This window comes from Vulpes vulpes, chromosome 12, assembly GCF_048418805.1.
Source record: "Vulpes vulpes isolate BD-2025 chromosome 12, VulVul3, whole genome shotgun sequence".
NCBI lineage: Eukaryota > Metazoa > Chordata > Mammalia > Carnivora > Canidae > Vulpes > Vulpes vulpes.
This window is the reverse complement of record NC_132791.1, coordinates 35,375,158-35,390,069: the sequence shown is the minus strand read 5'-3', so window position 1 is coordinate 35,390,069 and position 14,912 is coordinate 35,375,158.

Below are 14,912 nucleotides of genomic sequence, written 5' to 3'. Positions count from 1 at the left end.
AAATTATGTACCCATTTTTCTTAATTCTCTGTGACCCTTTTTTTAATTATTAAAGATTTCATAGGTCATCGTATTTAAAAGAACAACGTGACCACCAAAAGAAACGGGATGAGTATTATCGGTGTCATTAACAGTGGGGTTTTTAGACTTTTTTTCTGGCCCGGGTGAGGGGATAAGGAATGGCCAGAGAGCCTTTTGACAGTCTGGTGGGAGTGGGAAGTCTTCTAGGGAAGTGCCTATACGTGTAATTTTCTGGGAATTCAAGTGTCCCTAGAAGCCACCCAAGTAAAGAACTCCTCCTGCAGGACGGGGCACTAGACTGTTCCCTCCACAGGTCTGCTTTCCCTACACCCTCTAAAACCAGTGCTCCGCCCCTCCCCCCTCCTCCTCTAGGTGTGGACTTTCCATTAGGAGGGGCTGGAGGGAGCCAGACCAGGGTCCCTGGGATGTGCCTTTCAAGTGTCCTCAACAAAATGGGAGCTTACATTTTTCCTCAAAGCTCTTTCCTGGTTTATAGTTTCAGATACTCCATAAGATTGTATCTGGGTCTGTCCTATTATTCCGTCTTTTGGATTATTGGATTTTTTCCATAATAAAATTTAAGAGGTACACATTTGGGGTTTTTTGCCCTTCATTCTGTGTGGGGTGGGGCTCAGCCTCCTTCCTGCCCCGACCTGAGTGCTGGCTGCCTTTCTCACTCTTGGCTTCAAGTGGCCACTTCGGTTTCTAACAGGCTCCAGGCCTAGTGATGCCCCACTTACCTGGGAAGTCTCTCTGGGTAGTAACTCATAAAAAAGGGAAAGAAAGATCAACCTCTCATGTTTTTTAAATTGGTTTATTTTATATTTCTTATTAAAACGTTTGGTTTAGCTGCTTTTACCGCTGAGAACAGAGACTGTAACACTACCTTAAAAATTTAACAAATAGCAATAAAATAAATTTCTGTGTTAAAGCTAGTCACAAGAAAGTGGCTTAAGGTAAAACCAGGGGCATGAGGAGACAAAATGGACGGTGACATTGGTGACATTTGCTAGGCAAGGGAATCTGAACAAAGAAAGCCATGGCCTTGGGTGGAAAGGACAGGGAGGGACTCCTGGAGTAATATCGCCATCTTGTGACCTTTTTTGGGAATTCCTCTCCGTGGTGCACTTGAAGCCCTTCCCAAGTACAAACCACCCCAGAACTCCATATAATTATCTCAAAACTCCAAGTTACACAGTTTCTTTCTGGGTCCAGGCATGTTTTCCTGCTTATTTTCCCCTCAAGCAGCTCTATGCCTTTTCTCCTCCCTCACTTCGCCCAGCAACTCATTCTTCATCCTCTTAGGTGTTTGATCTCAGTTTTAAAAATCTGCCAAATACCAGAAAATGAATATTTTCCTGCACCGAAAACTGAGTTAACACAGTTGTGATCTGGAGGGAGTTTTTTTTAATCTGCCGGAGTTAAGTTTACCTTTCGGGATTAATAGTTCCATTTATACAAGTCAAATGCCCAGTAAAACCCAAAAAATCTTTAAGACTGAATCCAGTTTAAACCAGTACTTGGCAAATAAACGCCTGTTTTGTATTACACGTGGTCCTAGCTGTAGAGGGCCATGTGCTGAACAAATCAGGGTGTTGTGTGGAGGGGAGAAACCACCGATTGCTGAAATCCACGCATACAAGACCCATCAACAGCACTGGGAAGGCAGGCAGGGGACAGTGGTAACATCTGACTAGCGAGGAGTCCGCTGGAGACTTCTAAGCTTTAACTGATGGACCCTGAGCTACATTTAACATATAATCTCAGACCAATGAAAGGATGGGTACATTGCCTAGGAGTACGGTTTTCTTGAAGCTAACCTTTTTTGAGAACTCTGCACATAATTATTTTCACACAAAGTTGTCTTATTTACTCCTCATGTCTTTTTTGTGAGGCCAGTATTACTATTATTCCTGGTTTGAATAGGATAAAACCGAGGCTCAGAAAGGTATTTTGATCACAGCCATTAGGTGGCAGAGGCAAGATTTAGACCCAAGACTTTCAACTCTTCTATTCAGTTCTCTTTCTACAAAGGATTTTAAATTAAATGCAATTAACATATAGTGTGTTATTAGTTTCAGAGGTAGAATTTAGAGATTCATCAATTGCATATAACACCCAGTGCTCATTCCCTCATTCACCCGCTGATCATTTCCTCATTCATATGCCCTCCTTAATGCCTATCACCCAGTTACCCCGTCTCTCTCCCCTCCCTCCCCTCCAGTGACTCTCAGTTTCTTTCCTATGATTAGGAGCCCCTTATAGTTTATCTCCATCTTTGATTTCATCTTATTTTTCCGTTGGTTTCTTTTAGTAGCCAGAATCTTGCTTTATGCACTATTTTTTTATGTGCTTGTTGATGTTCTCAGCTTAGTACACACTCCTTTTATCCATTATGTCTTCCACAGAATCAGTGTCACTGTTTGGGTTGCTTCATTCTGCTGTTATAATCATGCCCACTTTTGTGCACAAACTTGAGCCTAGGGGCTGAAATTTGAGGGGAAGAGTATCAGTTTGAGTCCTCGTCAACCTGAGGTGAAGGCATGTTGATTTGGGATTGAGCAGGTGGCTGGTAGTGCAGGCTGACTGAGGCAGGAGGGAGGCTGGACTGTGGATTTGAGACCCCTCGGCCGATGGCATCATGGCATCCTGTGTGACAGGGACATGGCTGGTTTTGCTCCTGGTCATGACTTTAACTGTTGTCTTTCTGGGAAACTATCTCTTCTTCAATTCTGAATGAAAGCCTTGCTGGATTGAGTATTCTGGGCTGATTTTTCCCTTTTAGCACTTTGAACATATTATGCTGCTTTTTTCTGGCCTGCAGGGTTTCTGCTGAAAAATCCACTGATAGTCTTATGGAGTTTCCCCGTCACATATTTTTCTTTCTCTTGCTGCTTTTAAAATTCTCTATCACTACTTTGGACATCCCCCCACCCCCAAAGATTTTATGTATTTGAGAGAGACAGAGAGAGAGCATGAGTAGGGGAGAGAGGGAGAAAGAGACTCCACTGAGCAGGGAGCCTGACATGGGGCTTGATCCCAGGACCCTGAGATCACGACCTGAGCTGAAGGCAGACGCTTAACCAACTGAGCCACCCAGGTGTCCCTACTTCTGGCCATCTTATTTACTTTGTGTCTTGGTGCAGACCTCTTTGAGTTGGTTTTATTGGGGGCTCTCTGTACCTCCTGAATCTGGATTTCTCTTTCCTTCCCCAGATTCAGGAGGTTTTTTAGCTATTATTTCTTCAAATAAGTCTTCTGCCCCCTTTTCTCTCTCTTCTCTTCTGGGATACCTTATCATGCAATTGTCATTATGCTTGACAGTGTTGCTGAGTTCTCTGGGTCTATTTCTCATTTTGTGTAATTCCACCCCCCCCCCCCATCTGCTCAGCTTGATTACTTTCCACTACTCTGTCCTCCAGGTTGCTGACCCATTCTTCTACTTCCTCTTTTTTGGTATTTATTCCTGGTGGTCTATTTTTAATTTCATTTAGTGAGTTCATTATCTCTAATTGGTTCTTTCAGGTCTCCTATCTCTTTGTGGAGGGTCTCATGGAAGTCCTGTACTCTTTCTCAATTATAGCAAGTATCTTTATAAGCATCACTTTATTTTTATTTTTTTAAAATTTTTATTTATTTATGATAGGCACACGGTGAGAGAGAGAGAGGCAGAGACACAGGCAGAGGGAGAAGCAGGCTCCATGCACCGGGAGCCCGACGTGGGATTCGATCCCGGGTCTCCAGGATCGCGCCCTGGGCCAAAGGCAGGCGCCAAACCGCTGCGCCACCCAGGGATCCCCTAGAGCATCACTTTAAATTCACTAATAGATATATTACTTATCTTCATTTTGTTTAGATCTCTTGCTAGGGTTTTGTTCTGCTTTTTCACTTGGGACATATTCCTCTGTCTTCTCGTTTAGTCTATTTCTATGGGTTAGGAAAATCATTTTTGTCTCCCACACTTGAAAGTAATGGCTTTATGAAGAAGAGGTCCTAAAGTGCCCCACAGTGCAAGGTCTCCTTTTCACCAGAAAATGGTGCTTCAGGGGCGTCTCCTATGTGTGTTGCTACAGGGGTATCCTACTGTTGTAGCTGGGCTGTGTTTGGCTTCAGTCCAGTCTGCAATGGATCTCTGCCTGTTGTGGGTGGGGTCTTGCCTGTGGTTTTAATGGGCCAGTCCAGGGCTGCCTTGGGCTGGAGTTGAGTCAGATCAGGTGTTAGCCAGAGATGAAGCAGCACCGAACTGCAGGGCACTTTCCCTCTGCTGTCCCCTGACTGGGGGTTGTGGTCAGACTGGTGTGTGGTTATCTTCCCCTCTTCTTGGAGCAGGAGTGGTGTTGGGCCTTGTCTGGGCTGCTTGCACACTGCCAGGCTCGTGGCACTGTTTGATGGGATCTTGCCAAGAGGGGGTGGATCTGCTTTGCTGTGGCTTGTCTCTATCCAGCTGCAGAATCTGTCCTGCCAGTCTTTGGTCACTTTCTGGGTTGTTTATGCTGATCTGGGTATTCTCCAGGTGGCCACGCCACACGAGGTGAGCCCAGGGTCCTTCCACTCTGCCATGTTCCCAGAAGCCACTGCCTGATAAGTTCTTTATAGATTTTAGATACTAGCCCTTTATTTGATATGGCATTTGCAAATATCTTCTCCCATTCTGTCAGTTGTCTTTTAGTTTTGTCTATGGTTTCCTTTGCTGTGAAAAAGCTTTTTATCTTTTTAGAAAAGATTTATTTATTCACGAGACACACACACAGAGAGGCAGAGACATAGGCAGAGGTAGAAGCAGGCTCTCCATGGGGAGCTCGATGTTGGATTTGATCCCAGAACCCTGGGATCACACCCTGAGCCAAACATAGATGCTCAATCACTGAGTCACCCAGGCGTCTCAAAAACTTTTTATCTTGATTAAGTCCCAATAGTTCATTTTTGCTTTGGTTTCCCTTGCCTTTGGAGACGTGATTAGCAAGAAGTTGCTGTGGCTGAGGTCACAGAGGTTGCTGCCTGTGTTCTCCCCTAGGATTTTGATGGATTCCTGTCTCACACTTAGTTCTTTTAACTACAAAGGATTTCTTAAATGGCAAAAGAGGTGAAAGGTTTTCATATAGGTGGGCACCAAGTTGGGATTATCAGATTCAAAACTGTCCTGTTAGTACACATGATTAGATAAAATATGGAGTAGCAGTGGGCGTAGAGTAGGTGCTCAAATAAGTGGCAGTTGATAAGATGACCTACCACCAGGCAGTCATAGATGTAAGTGTTGTTGTCTTGTGGCCATAGTGAGAAGCTGCACCCCATTCCCCACACTTCCCAAGGGTGATGGTGTGTACGCACAGAGGAATCCTCCTAACTTCTGGTTCCACAGTCCAAACAGTCTCTTTCCTATAGAGACAGATCCAATTATTTCTTGGCCATCTCTGGACATCCACTAGGCATTTCACATTTGCCTTCATTTATAGCTCTCAAACTTGGACCTTGTATGCTTTCTCAGTAAGTCATGACATTTTCTATTCATTTGCTGGGGAAATCCCTGCCTTTCTGCTGTTGTCCATATCTAACCTAACAATAAGTGAATCCTCCTGATTCTGCTTTTCCAATATCTTAAAATCCATCCAGTTCTCTCCATCCTAGTGAAGCAGCTACTGTCTCTTGCCAATCCATCCTCCATCTGGAGCCACAGTCATCTTTCTTTAAGATTTGAGAGAAAGAGAGCAAGTGCACGAGTGAGCAAGAAAGGGGGAGGGGCTGAGGGAGAAGGAAAGAATCTCCAGCAGACTCTGTGCTGAGCATGGAGCCCAATGATATGAGCCAAAGCTAAGAGTTGGCCACTTAACCAACTGTGTCACCCAGGGGCCCTCCAGAACCATTTTTTCTGAAGAAAAATCTCACCAGGTCAATTCACTACTCAAAGCCCACAAATTCTCCATCACTCTAAGAGCAAAGCAAATTTAATCTTTAAAATTATGAGAGAGAGAGAGAGAGAGAGAGAGAGAGATCGAACATGGGGATAGGGGCAGAGAGAGAGGGAAAGAGAATCCCAAGCAGACTTTGTTTTTTTTTGTTTTTTTTTTGTTTTTTTTGTTTTTTTTTTTTTTTAATTAATTTTTATTGGTGTTCAATTTACCAACATACAGAAAAACACCCAGTGCCCATCCCGTCAAGTGTCCACCTCAGTGCCCGTCACCCATTCCCCTCCAACACCCGCCCTCCTCCCCCTCCACCACCCCTAGTTCGTTTCCCCGAGTTAGGAGTCTTTATGTTCTGTCTCCCTTCCTGATATTTCCCAACATTTCTTCTCCCTTCCTTTATATTCCCTTTCACTATTATTCATATTCCCCAAATGAATGAGAACATACACTGTTTGTCCTTCTCCGACTGACTTATTTCACTCAGCATAATACCCTCCAGTTCCATCCACGTTGAAGCAAATGGTGGGTATTTGTCGTTTCTAATTGCTGAGTAATATTCCATTGTATACATAAACCACATCTTCTTTATCCCTTCATCTTTCGATGGACACCGAGGCTCCTTCCACAGTTTGGCTATTGTGGCCATTGCTGATAGAAACATCGGGGTGCAGGTGTCCCGACGTTTCATTGCATCTGAATCTTTGGGGTAAATCCCCAACAGTGCAATTGCTGGGTCGTAGGGCAGGTCTATTTTTAACTCTTTGAGGAACCTCCACACAGTTTTCCAGAGTGGCTGCACCAGTTCACATTCCTACCAACAGTGTAAGAGGGTTCCCTTTTCTCCGCATCCTCTCCAACATTTGTTGTTTCCTGCCTTGTTAATTTTCCCCATTCTCACTGGTGTGAGGTGGTATCTCATTGTGGTTTTGATTTGTATTTCCCTGATGGCAAGTGATGCAGAGCATTTTCTCATGTGCATGTTGGCCATGTCCATGTCTTCCTCTGTGAGATTTCTCTTCATGTCTTTTGCCCATTTCATGATTGGATTGTTTGTTTCTTTGGTGTTGAGTTTAATAAGTTCTTTATAGATTTTGGAAACTAGCCCTTTATCTGATAGGTCATTTGCAAATATCTTCTCCCATTCTGTAGGTTGTCTTTTAGTTTTGTTGACTGTATCCTTTGCTGTGCAAAAGCTTCTTATCTTGATGAAGTCCCAATAGTTCATTTTTGCTTTTGTTTCTTTTGCCTTTGTGGATGTATCTTGCAAGAAATTACTGTGGCCAAGTTCAAAAAGGGTGTTGCCTGTGTTCTCCTCTAGGATTTTGATGGACTCTTGTCTCACATTTAGATCTCTCATCCATTTTGAGTTTATCTTTGTGTATGGTGAAAGAGAGTGGTCCAGTTTCATTCTTCTGCATGTGGATGTCCAATTTTCCCAGCACCATTTATTGAAGAGACTGTCTTTCTTCCAATGGATAGTCTTTCCTCCTTTATCGAATATTAGATGACCATACATTTCAGGGTCCATTTCTGGGTTCTCTATTCTGTTCCATTGATCTATGTCCAAGCAGACTTTGTACTGAGTGCAGGGCCTGACCTGGGGCTCAATCCTGACTTGAACTGGAATCAAGAGGTGGATGCTCAGCTAACTGAGCCACTCAGTTGCTCCAAAGCAAACTTTATTTGAGGGCCTTTACATGATTTAGAATCCCCTTCATAATCTGTTCCCTTGTCTTCTTTTCCGGTTTTGTTTTGAGCTGGTCTCCTCTTGTACCCTATACTGGAGTGAAGACCTTGGTGTAGCTCTTCATGGTCTTTCACTTGGCCTTAGGGCCTATGTTAGTTACCCATTGCTGTGTAATGAGTCACCCCAAACTCAGTGGGCTTGAAACAAAGATTTATTCCAGTAGGTCACAAGTTTGGGAGCAGCTTAGCCAGGTGGTTCCACCTCAGCTTGACTACCAACTCATGAAGGACATAGCAGTTGGAGCTATGGTCATCTGAAGGCTTGACTAGAGGAGTAGAATCACCTCCCTGATAAGTCACTCACAGGGCTGTTGGCTGAAGGCCTCAGCTACTTGCTGTAGATGGCTCCATAGGGCTCCTCCACAATAGGCCAAGTGACTTCTAGACTGAGTGACTCAACAGAGCAGACAGGAAGTTACAATGGCTTTTATGACCCAGCCTCAGAAACCACAGTCATTTCTCTAATATCCTGTTATGTAAGTCTGCCCTGTTCAATGTGGGAAGGGACTACACAAAAGGTCCCAGGAGTGAGGGTCATGGAGGGCCATCTTGGAGGCTGGTAAACACAGGGCCTTTGTAGAAAGGATTCCCTCTCTAGAATGCCCCATAGCAGGTCTCGCCTCCGGAGAGTACTTCCTTTCAGGAAGCTTTTCCTATTACTTCCCTCCTTCAGCTCCTTCCCCTTTATTACAGCGCTTTTCACACTATAACATAATAGGGCAGGGGTTAGGTCTTTAAGAATACCCCTTTCTTTCAAAATCTGGCACAAAGAAAAAACCCACAGAACTCGATCCTGGAAACCAGGGACTAAAGTGGGTGCTGGTTGTGTGGTGAGGGGAGGGTGGCAGCAGACTCGATGAAGGCAGAACCAGTCACTTTTCTGAGGAGTGGGAGTAGGGGACATGCGAGAAGTAGCCAAAGATGACCCCAGTATTTGTTTCCTATTGCCGCAACAACTTAGTGGCTTAGAACAATACAAATATCTTGCGGTTTGGGAGGTCAGAAGTCTCAAATGGGTTTCACGGAGTTAAAAAAAAAAAAAAAATCAGAGTTTCCGTAGGGCTACATTCTGGAGGCTCTAGGAGGAGCCTTTGGTGCCTGCCTTCTTTCAGCTTTTAGAGACTGCCTATAGTTCGTGGTTTGCAGCCCTCTTCCATCTGTGCCACCAGCAACACTGGGCCAAGTCCTTCTCATGCCATCATCTTTCCAGTTCTTTTCTGCTTCCCCTCTCCCGCTTAGAAGGGCCCTGTGAGGGCACTGGGCCTACCCAAGAATCCAGGAGAAGCTCCCATCTAAGGTTGACTATTAGAAACCTTAATTCCCTTTTGCCATGTAACTTAACATACCCACCCACACATGTCCCCAAGTGTCGAGTTTGTGGGGTGGGAGAATAATGGTGCTAGGAGTCAAACCAGAGGGGTCAGAAGAGGAAATTATGAGAAGATAGTAAACTTTTAGTGAATGCTTGTGCATCCCATACTTTACCTATATGGGTTCATCTCATCTCACAACTTTGTTCATCTGCACTAGCAACGGACGTGATAGCTGTACCTTTGTTGTCTTTCCCACCAGTGGTAGCTCCGGGAGGGCAGGGACTTGGTCTGTAGTTCCTGGTTTGAGCAGATAACTTGTTCATAGTTATCTATCAGGCACAAGAACAGTAGTTCCGATGCTCTGTAGGAGCTCAGTAACCATTTGTTGAATGAGTGGACAATTAGCTGTCTTAGCGCAGGCGGCCATGCAGGATGCTGGAGGAGAGCAGCTTAAACAGTAGACGCTCAGTTCTCCCACTTCCGAGGCTATGAATCCAGGACCGAGGTGCTGACACATCCGGTTCCTCCTGTGGCTGGCATCTTGCTTACAGAGGGCTGCTTCCTCCCATGGTGGGGAGACAGACTAATCTGGGGTCTAGTCCTTCTAAGGATACTAATTTTATCATGAAGACCCACCCTCGTGACCGCACCTAAGTCTAATTACCTCCCAAAGGCCCCAGCTCCAAATACCATCCTATTGGGGATTAGGGCTTCAACATGTGAATTTTGGGCAACAGAGTCCCTAACAATGCATGAGCAAGGTTTTTTAATGATTTTTATTTTCTGGATGAACTAAGTTCTGAGGCAGAGTGGAGTTGAATATGGAACCCAAGGTCATAGAGCTGGAAAGTAGCTAAACTCTTCCTTACCCCCAAACCTGGGCACTCTCCCATCTTTGCTCTGGTAGCAGATAAGGAGGGACTGTGTCCCTGGGCTGAATGGGTAGAGTTTAGAGTGAGCAGGATGTGATTAGTAGACACTGGGCACCTTCTATGTGTGCCAAGTCCTTATACCATTCCAGATAACTGATCACAAGGCACTGGAAACTAGTATCCGGACATGGAAACATGGACACCCAGAAGTATGGTCACCAGCGTGAGGACACGTAGATGGTGAATGACAGAAGTAGGATATGGAACATTGTAGCTTTTGTTCTCCTGTCTACCATACATGTACTTGGGTACAAGATTGTACAATCTTTCGGATTGGGTTGGAAATTCCTGTGGTTTCAGTAGCAAATTACCATAAACTAAGTAGCCTAGAACAATAGGATTGGGGCTCTCTCAGTTCAGGAGGTCAGAAGCCTGAAAAATCAAGGAGTTGGCAAGGTTGGAGGCTCGAGCGTAAATTTGGTTCCATGGCTCTCTCCTGGCAATCCTCATCCCTTGGCCTGTGGATAGATGCATGCTTCTATTCTCTATCTGCTGTCACATGGCTTCTTTCCTACATCTGTTTGAATCTCCTCCCTTATGAGGACACCAGTCATTAGGGGCCCCTGGGTGGCTCAGTCGGTTAAGTGTCCAACTCTTGGTTTCAGCCCAGGTTGTGATTTCAGGGTTGGGAGATCAAGCCCTGCATTGGGCTCTGTGCTCAGTGTGGAGTCTGTTTAAGATTCTCTCTCTCCTGCTGCTCCTCCCTCTGCTTGCTCTCCAAAACAAATCTTAAAAAAAAAAAAAAAAAAAAAGACAACAGTCATTGAATATAGGACCTACTGTAATCCAGTAAGGCCCCATCTTAATCACATCTGTAAAGATCCAATTTCCAAATAGGGTCACTGGGTAGACACGAGTTTTGGGGGGACGCTATTCAACCTACTACACTGTCTCACACAAGCTGCTTCTTGCACCTTCCAAGAATGTGGGATCCCCCGCATACGTGCTTAGCCAAAGACACCAGAATCTAGGGTCTCAGAGTAGCTAGGTCCTCACCATATGCACGTATGTACACTTATACATATACACACACATGTGCACCCAGGGCTTATTTCTCTTTTCTGGTCCCTGTCACAGTTTCCTATAGTTCCTTTCATGTTCCCCCATCTGAGCTGGGGGATCTGTGCCCCACCCACAACCAGTGGTGGAAAAATACCTTGAGAAAGGGAGGGAGTGGTGGTACAATAGGAAGGCAAGTTTGTGGGGGGAAGTAGGAAACAATGGGTCTTAGGAAACTTGCCTGGAGCTTCACTTGGGAGAAAAATCCCTTCTGTCCTGGACATTTAGGGTGTCTGGTAGGGAAAAGCTAGCTGGCTGTGCACCACCCCAACTCCTCCTCATGTTTGTACTGCCAGGGCTGACTTGGCAATCCGTGTTTATGAGATCGATTGAATTTAAACCTCGACTTATCAATCAATCAAATCATAAAGCAAGAACAGTTCAAAGGGTGGTGGGAATACCTCACTGGGACAAGGAAGTCTTTGTGGATTGGAAGGCAGTGTCCAAACAGAGATCTGCCAGACTGATGAGGACAGCACCAAGTCAAAGATCTCCGCAGGTTGGACAGTGGATGGAGCCTATGTCAACAGCACCCATTCGGTCTGTCAGGAGTAGGGGTTGTATGTATGTAGGGCTGGGAGATGGAGGGAGGGTGGAGTGTGTTGCGCAGGGAAAGCCTTGAGACTGATTAGGAGGGGCTATGCCTGGGAGTTGAAAATATCAGAGGGACCTGGACCTGCAAGACTGTGGTAATTGTGCATCTTGGTCATTTTGGGAAAAATGCCACCAAGGGGGGCAGCGCTGCAGGGCAGGGTGTGCGGTGAGACATCTCGGTGCTTGCACAAGGTGTGGCCCGCAGGTGCCAGGCTGCGGGGGACCTTGCCTCCCTCACAGCCGGGGGAGGTTCTCCTATGCCTGCAGCTCCCCTCCTTTGGGAGGTTTTCCGTGGAGCTGCAGTGGCTGACTCCTGGCTGCAGACATGTGCCTCAAGGGGCAAGGGATTTCTGGGGAATCCTCACACTCTGGGCTTCTAGAGCAGATTCATCCCAGAGCTGATGACAAGCTGCAGGGCTCCCCACTGGCAGGGTCCTCCTGAACACCTTGTTCCGTTTTTATTTTTATTTTATTTTTTAAAGATTTATTTATTTATTTATTCGAGAGAGAGAGAGAGAAAGAGAGAGAGAGGGAGGCAGAGACACAGGCAGAGGGAGAAGCAGGCTCCATGCCAGAAGCCTGATGTGGGATTTGATCCCGGGACTCCAGGATCACGCCCTGGGCCAAAGGCAGGCGCCAAACCGCTGAGCCACCCAGGGATCCCCCTTGTTCCTTTTTAAAAGGGATATCCCCAAAGTATATAAAGGCCTCACAAATGCAGGATCTACCTCTGGGTGGTTCCTTCCTTGAGGATCTCAGTCCCAATTCAGAGGAGGTGCCAGCAGCCACCTGGGAAACAGCACATGTGCAGAGCTGAGGTGGAGGTCTCTGGGTGAGAGAGAGCTCTCAGCCGGGTAGCTTAACCCCTAATCTAGTTCCAGACTTCTCACCCTCAAAGAATAGTAACTTTGCTCAGTAACATTTTGGGGAGAAATCGTTATACTATGAGCTTCTGTTCTTGGCTGTCTCGAGTACCTTCATTTAGAGGTTCCCCACTCTGGGTCCTATGGATATTCTCCTTGTGTGGGCTTGTCCTGTAAATTCTAGGATATGCAGAATCATACCTGACCTCCACCAACCTAGATGACACCTCTAGGTCATGGGGCCTCCATAATTGTGACAACCCAAAATGTCTCCAAATATCAAATACTCACCACTGAGATTGGGGGGGGAGGGGGGAATTGCCTCTCATTGAAAACCACCCATTTGGAGATATTACACTGGCCAGAAGGCCGATTTCAGCTTTTCTTTTCCAGCGTGCATGATGGTTAAGCCTCAAGTCTTTTCCAGAGAGGCTGAATTGTGGCCCCTTCCAGGCCCTCGACCTAGAAATTTCCATTCACAGAGGTTGGATGTTCCACACTTTCCATTAGTTCAGTTAAAGCCCTGGTCCTAGGCATGGGGCAGTGGGGCTCAGTAGGCTAGACGCAGGAGGTGGAGAGCTTGGTGAGGGCCTAGAGCTCCTCTTCCTCTAGGGGCCACAGGCTACAGCCCCAAGAGCTGTGGAAAAAGCAGCTGCTGGCCTGGCCTGGGGTGCCATGCTCTGCTCCCGTAGCTTCAGCCCTCCAGCAGTGACAGGAGTAAAGCTGGAAGGGATTGGTGAGGCCAAATAGCCCCACACCTATCTCCTTCCCTTTAAAACTGCTTATGAGGATTCTGAGGTCCAGGGCCTGGAAGGACCCCTTCCAGATTTGTATGGTTTTTATGAGGTAGAAGCAGGACAAGATCCAGGTCTTTGGACTTCAAGCCCAGGGCTTCTTTCCTGCCACATGGACAGCCTCTCTAAGAGACCTCCCCTCCTCCTTTTCTAAAGATTTTTTTTAAAAGTAATATTTAAAGCACACTCTACATGGGGCTTGAACTTCCAACCCCAAGATCAAGAGTCACATGCTCTCTACTAAGCCAGGTGTCCCCAAGAATCCCCTGTGAAAATGCAAATCTTGGAAGACACACACCATAAGCTATACAAGTGATTGCATAACAAATTACCCCAAAAGCAACTGGCTTAAATCAAGAGTTAACATTTACTGTCTCTCAGTGTCTGAGGGGCAGGAATTAAGGAATGGCTTGGCTGGGCAGTTCTGGCTGATGTCTCTTATGGAGTTTCAGTCAGAATGATGGCCAGGGATTTTGAATGAGAGATCTCTATCAAGAAGTCTAAGCCTTGATTTCATCATCTGTAAAATGATAGAAATTACTTCATAAATATGTTGAGAGGATTAATGAAATAACTTTGAGTGGCAGAGACTGCTCATTGCCTACCTAGAGATCAGTTGTTTTTCTTTGCAATAGAAGTTCCCATTTTTAGCAGTGAAGGTAGCCGTCTAGAATAGAAGTCTACATTTCTCCACCCTTCCCCAAGTCACTGCTCTTTGAAGAGAAGTAGAAATGGCATAGTGGTGGCTTTCAGGAAACTGCTATCAATAGTTAACCCAGTCAGGTTGACACATAAAATTGAGAGATGACCAGATGGCTGGTAAAACATTTCTGCGTATGTCTGTGAGGATGTTTCTGGAAGAGATGGGCATTTAAATCAGTGAGTGAAGATGATTTATTACCAGATTGGGTAGACATCATCCTATCCATGGAAGACCATTACAGAGCAAAAAAGGGTAGCAGGGAACACTCAAACATTGGTGTTCTCAGTTTTCTTTCAGATTTGGATGGACACTTACACCACTGACTCCCCTGGTTCTCAGGTCTTCAGGCTTAGATTAGAATTAAATTGTTGGCTTTCCTTGGCCTCCACCTTGCAGATGGCAAACCACAGGATGTCTTAGTTTCCATAATTGCACGACAAGGCTCTATTAGATCTTTATGCATCCTATTTTTTTCTATTTCTCTGGAGAACCTTTACTAGTACATTTCCCTTAAAAGCAACTTGAATCTCCATTTGTTCTTTTTCTTTGTTGCCCTTCCTCTATTCTTCCTGGAATGTGGATGTGGTGGCTGGAGCTCTGGGTGCCATCTTGAAACAGGGGTAAAGTAGCACATGCTTGAGAAGAGAACTTGGGTTTTTAAAAGTTTTGTGGAGCTGCCAGACCGACTCTGGACTGCATTGATACAGAAATAAACTTTTCTTTTGTTTGGGCAATTGTTTAGGTTTTCTGGCTCATGTAGCCAAACTGAATGTTTACCTCATTACACCTCAGCAAGTGCCTGGAAAGCTGGAGGAGCGCAGCAGAGTGGGAAGTGATTTTTTTTCACAGGTGCGATCAGAGCAGCCAACCAAATGCCATAATAAGGATGGGGGAGAAAGAACATCAGGGCCAGGGGACCTGTGTCATATTTTTAGTCTTCTCTCTCAGGCTCCACTTAAATTTTCTCTAATGAAGAGGGACTCG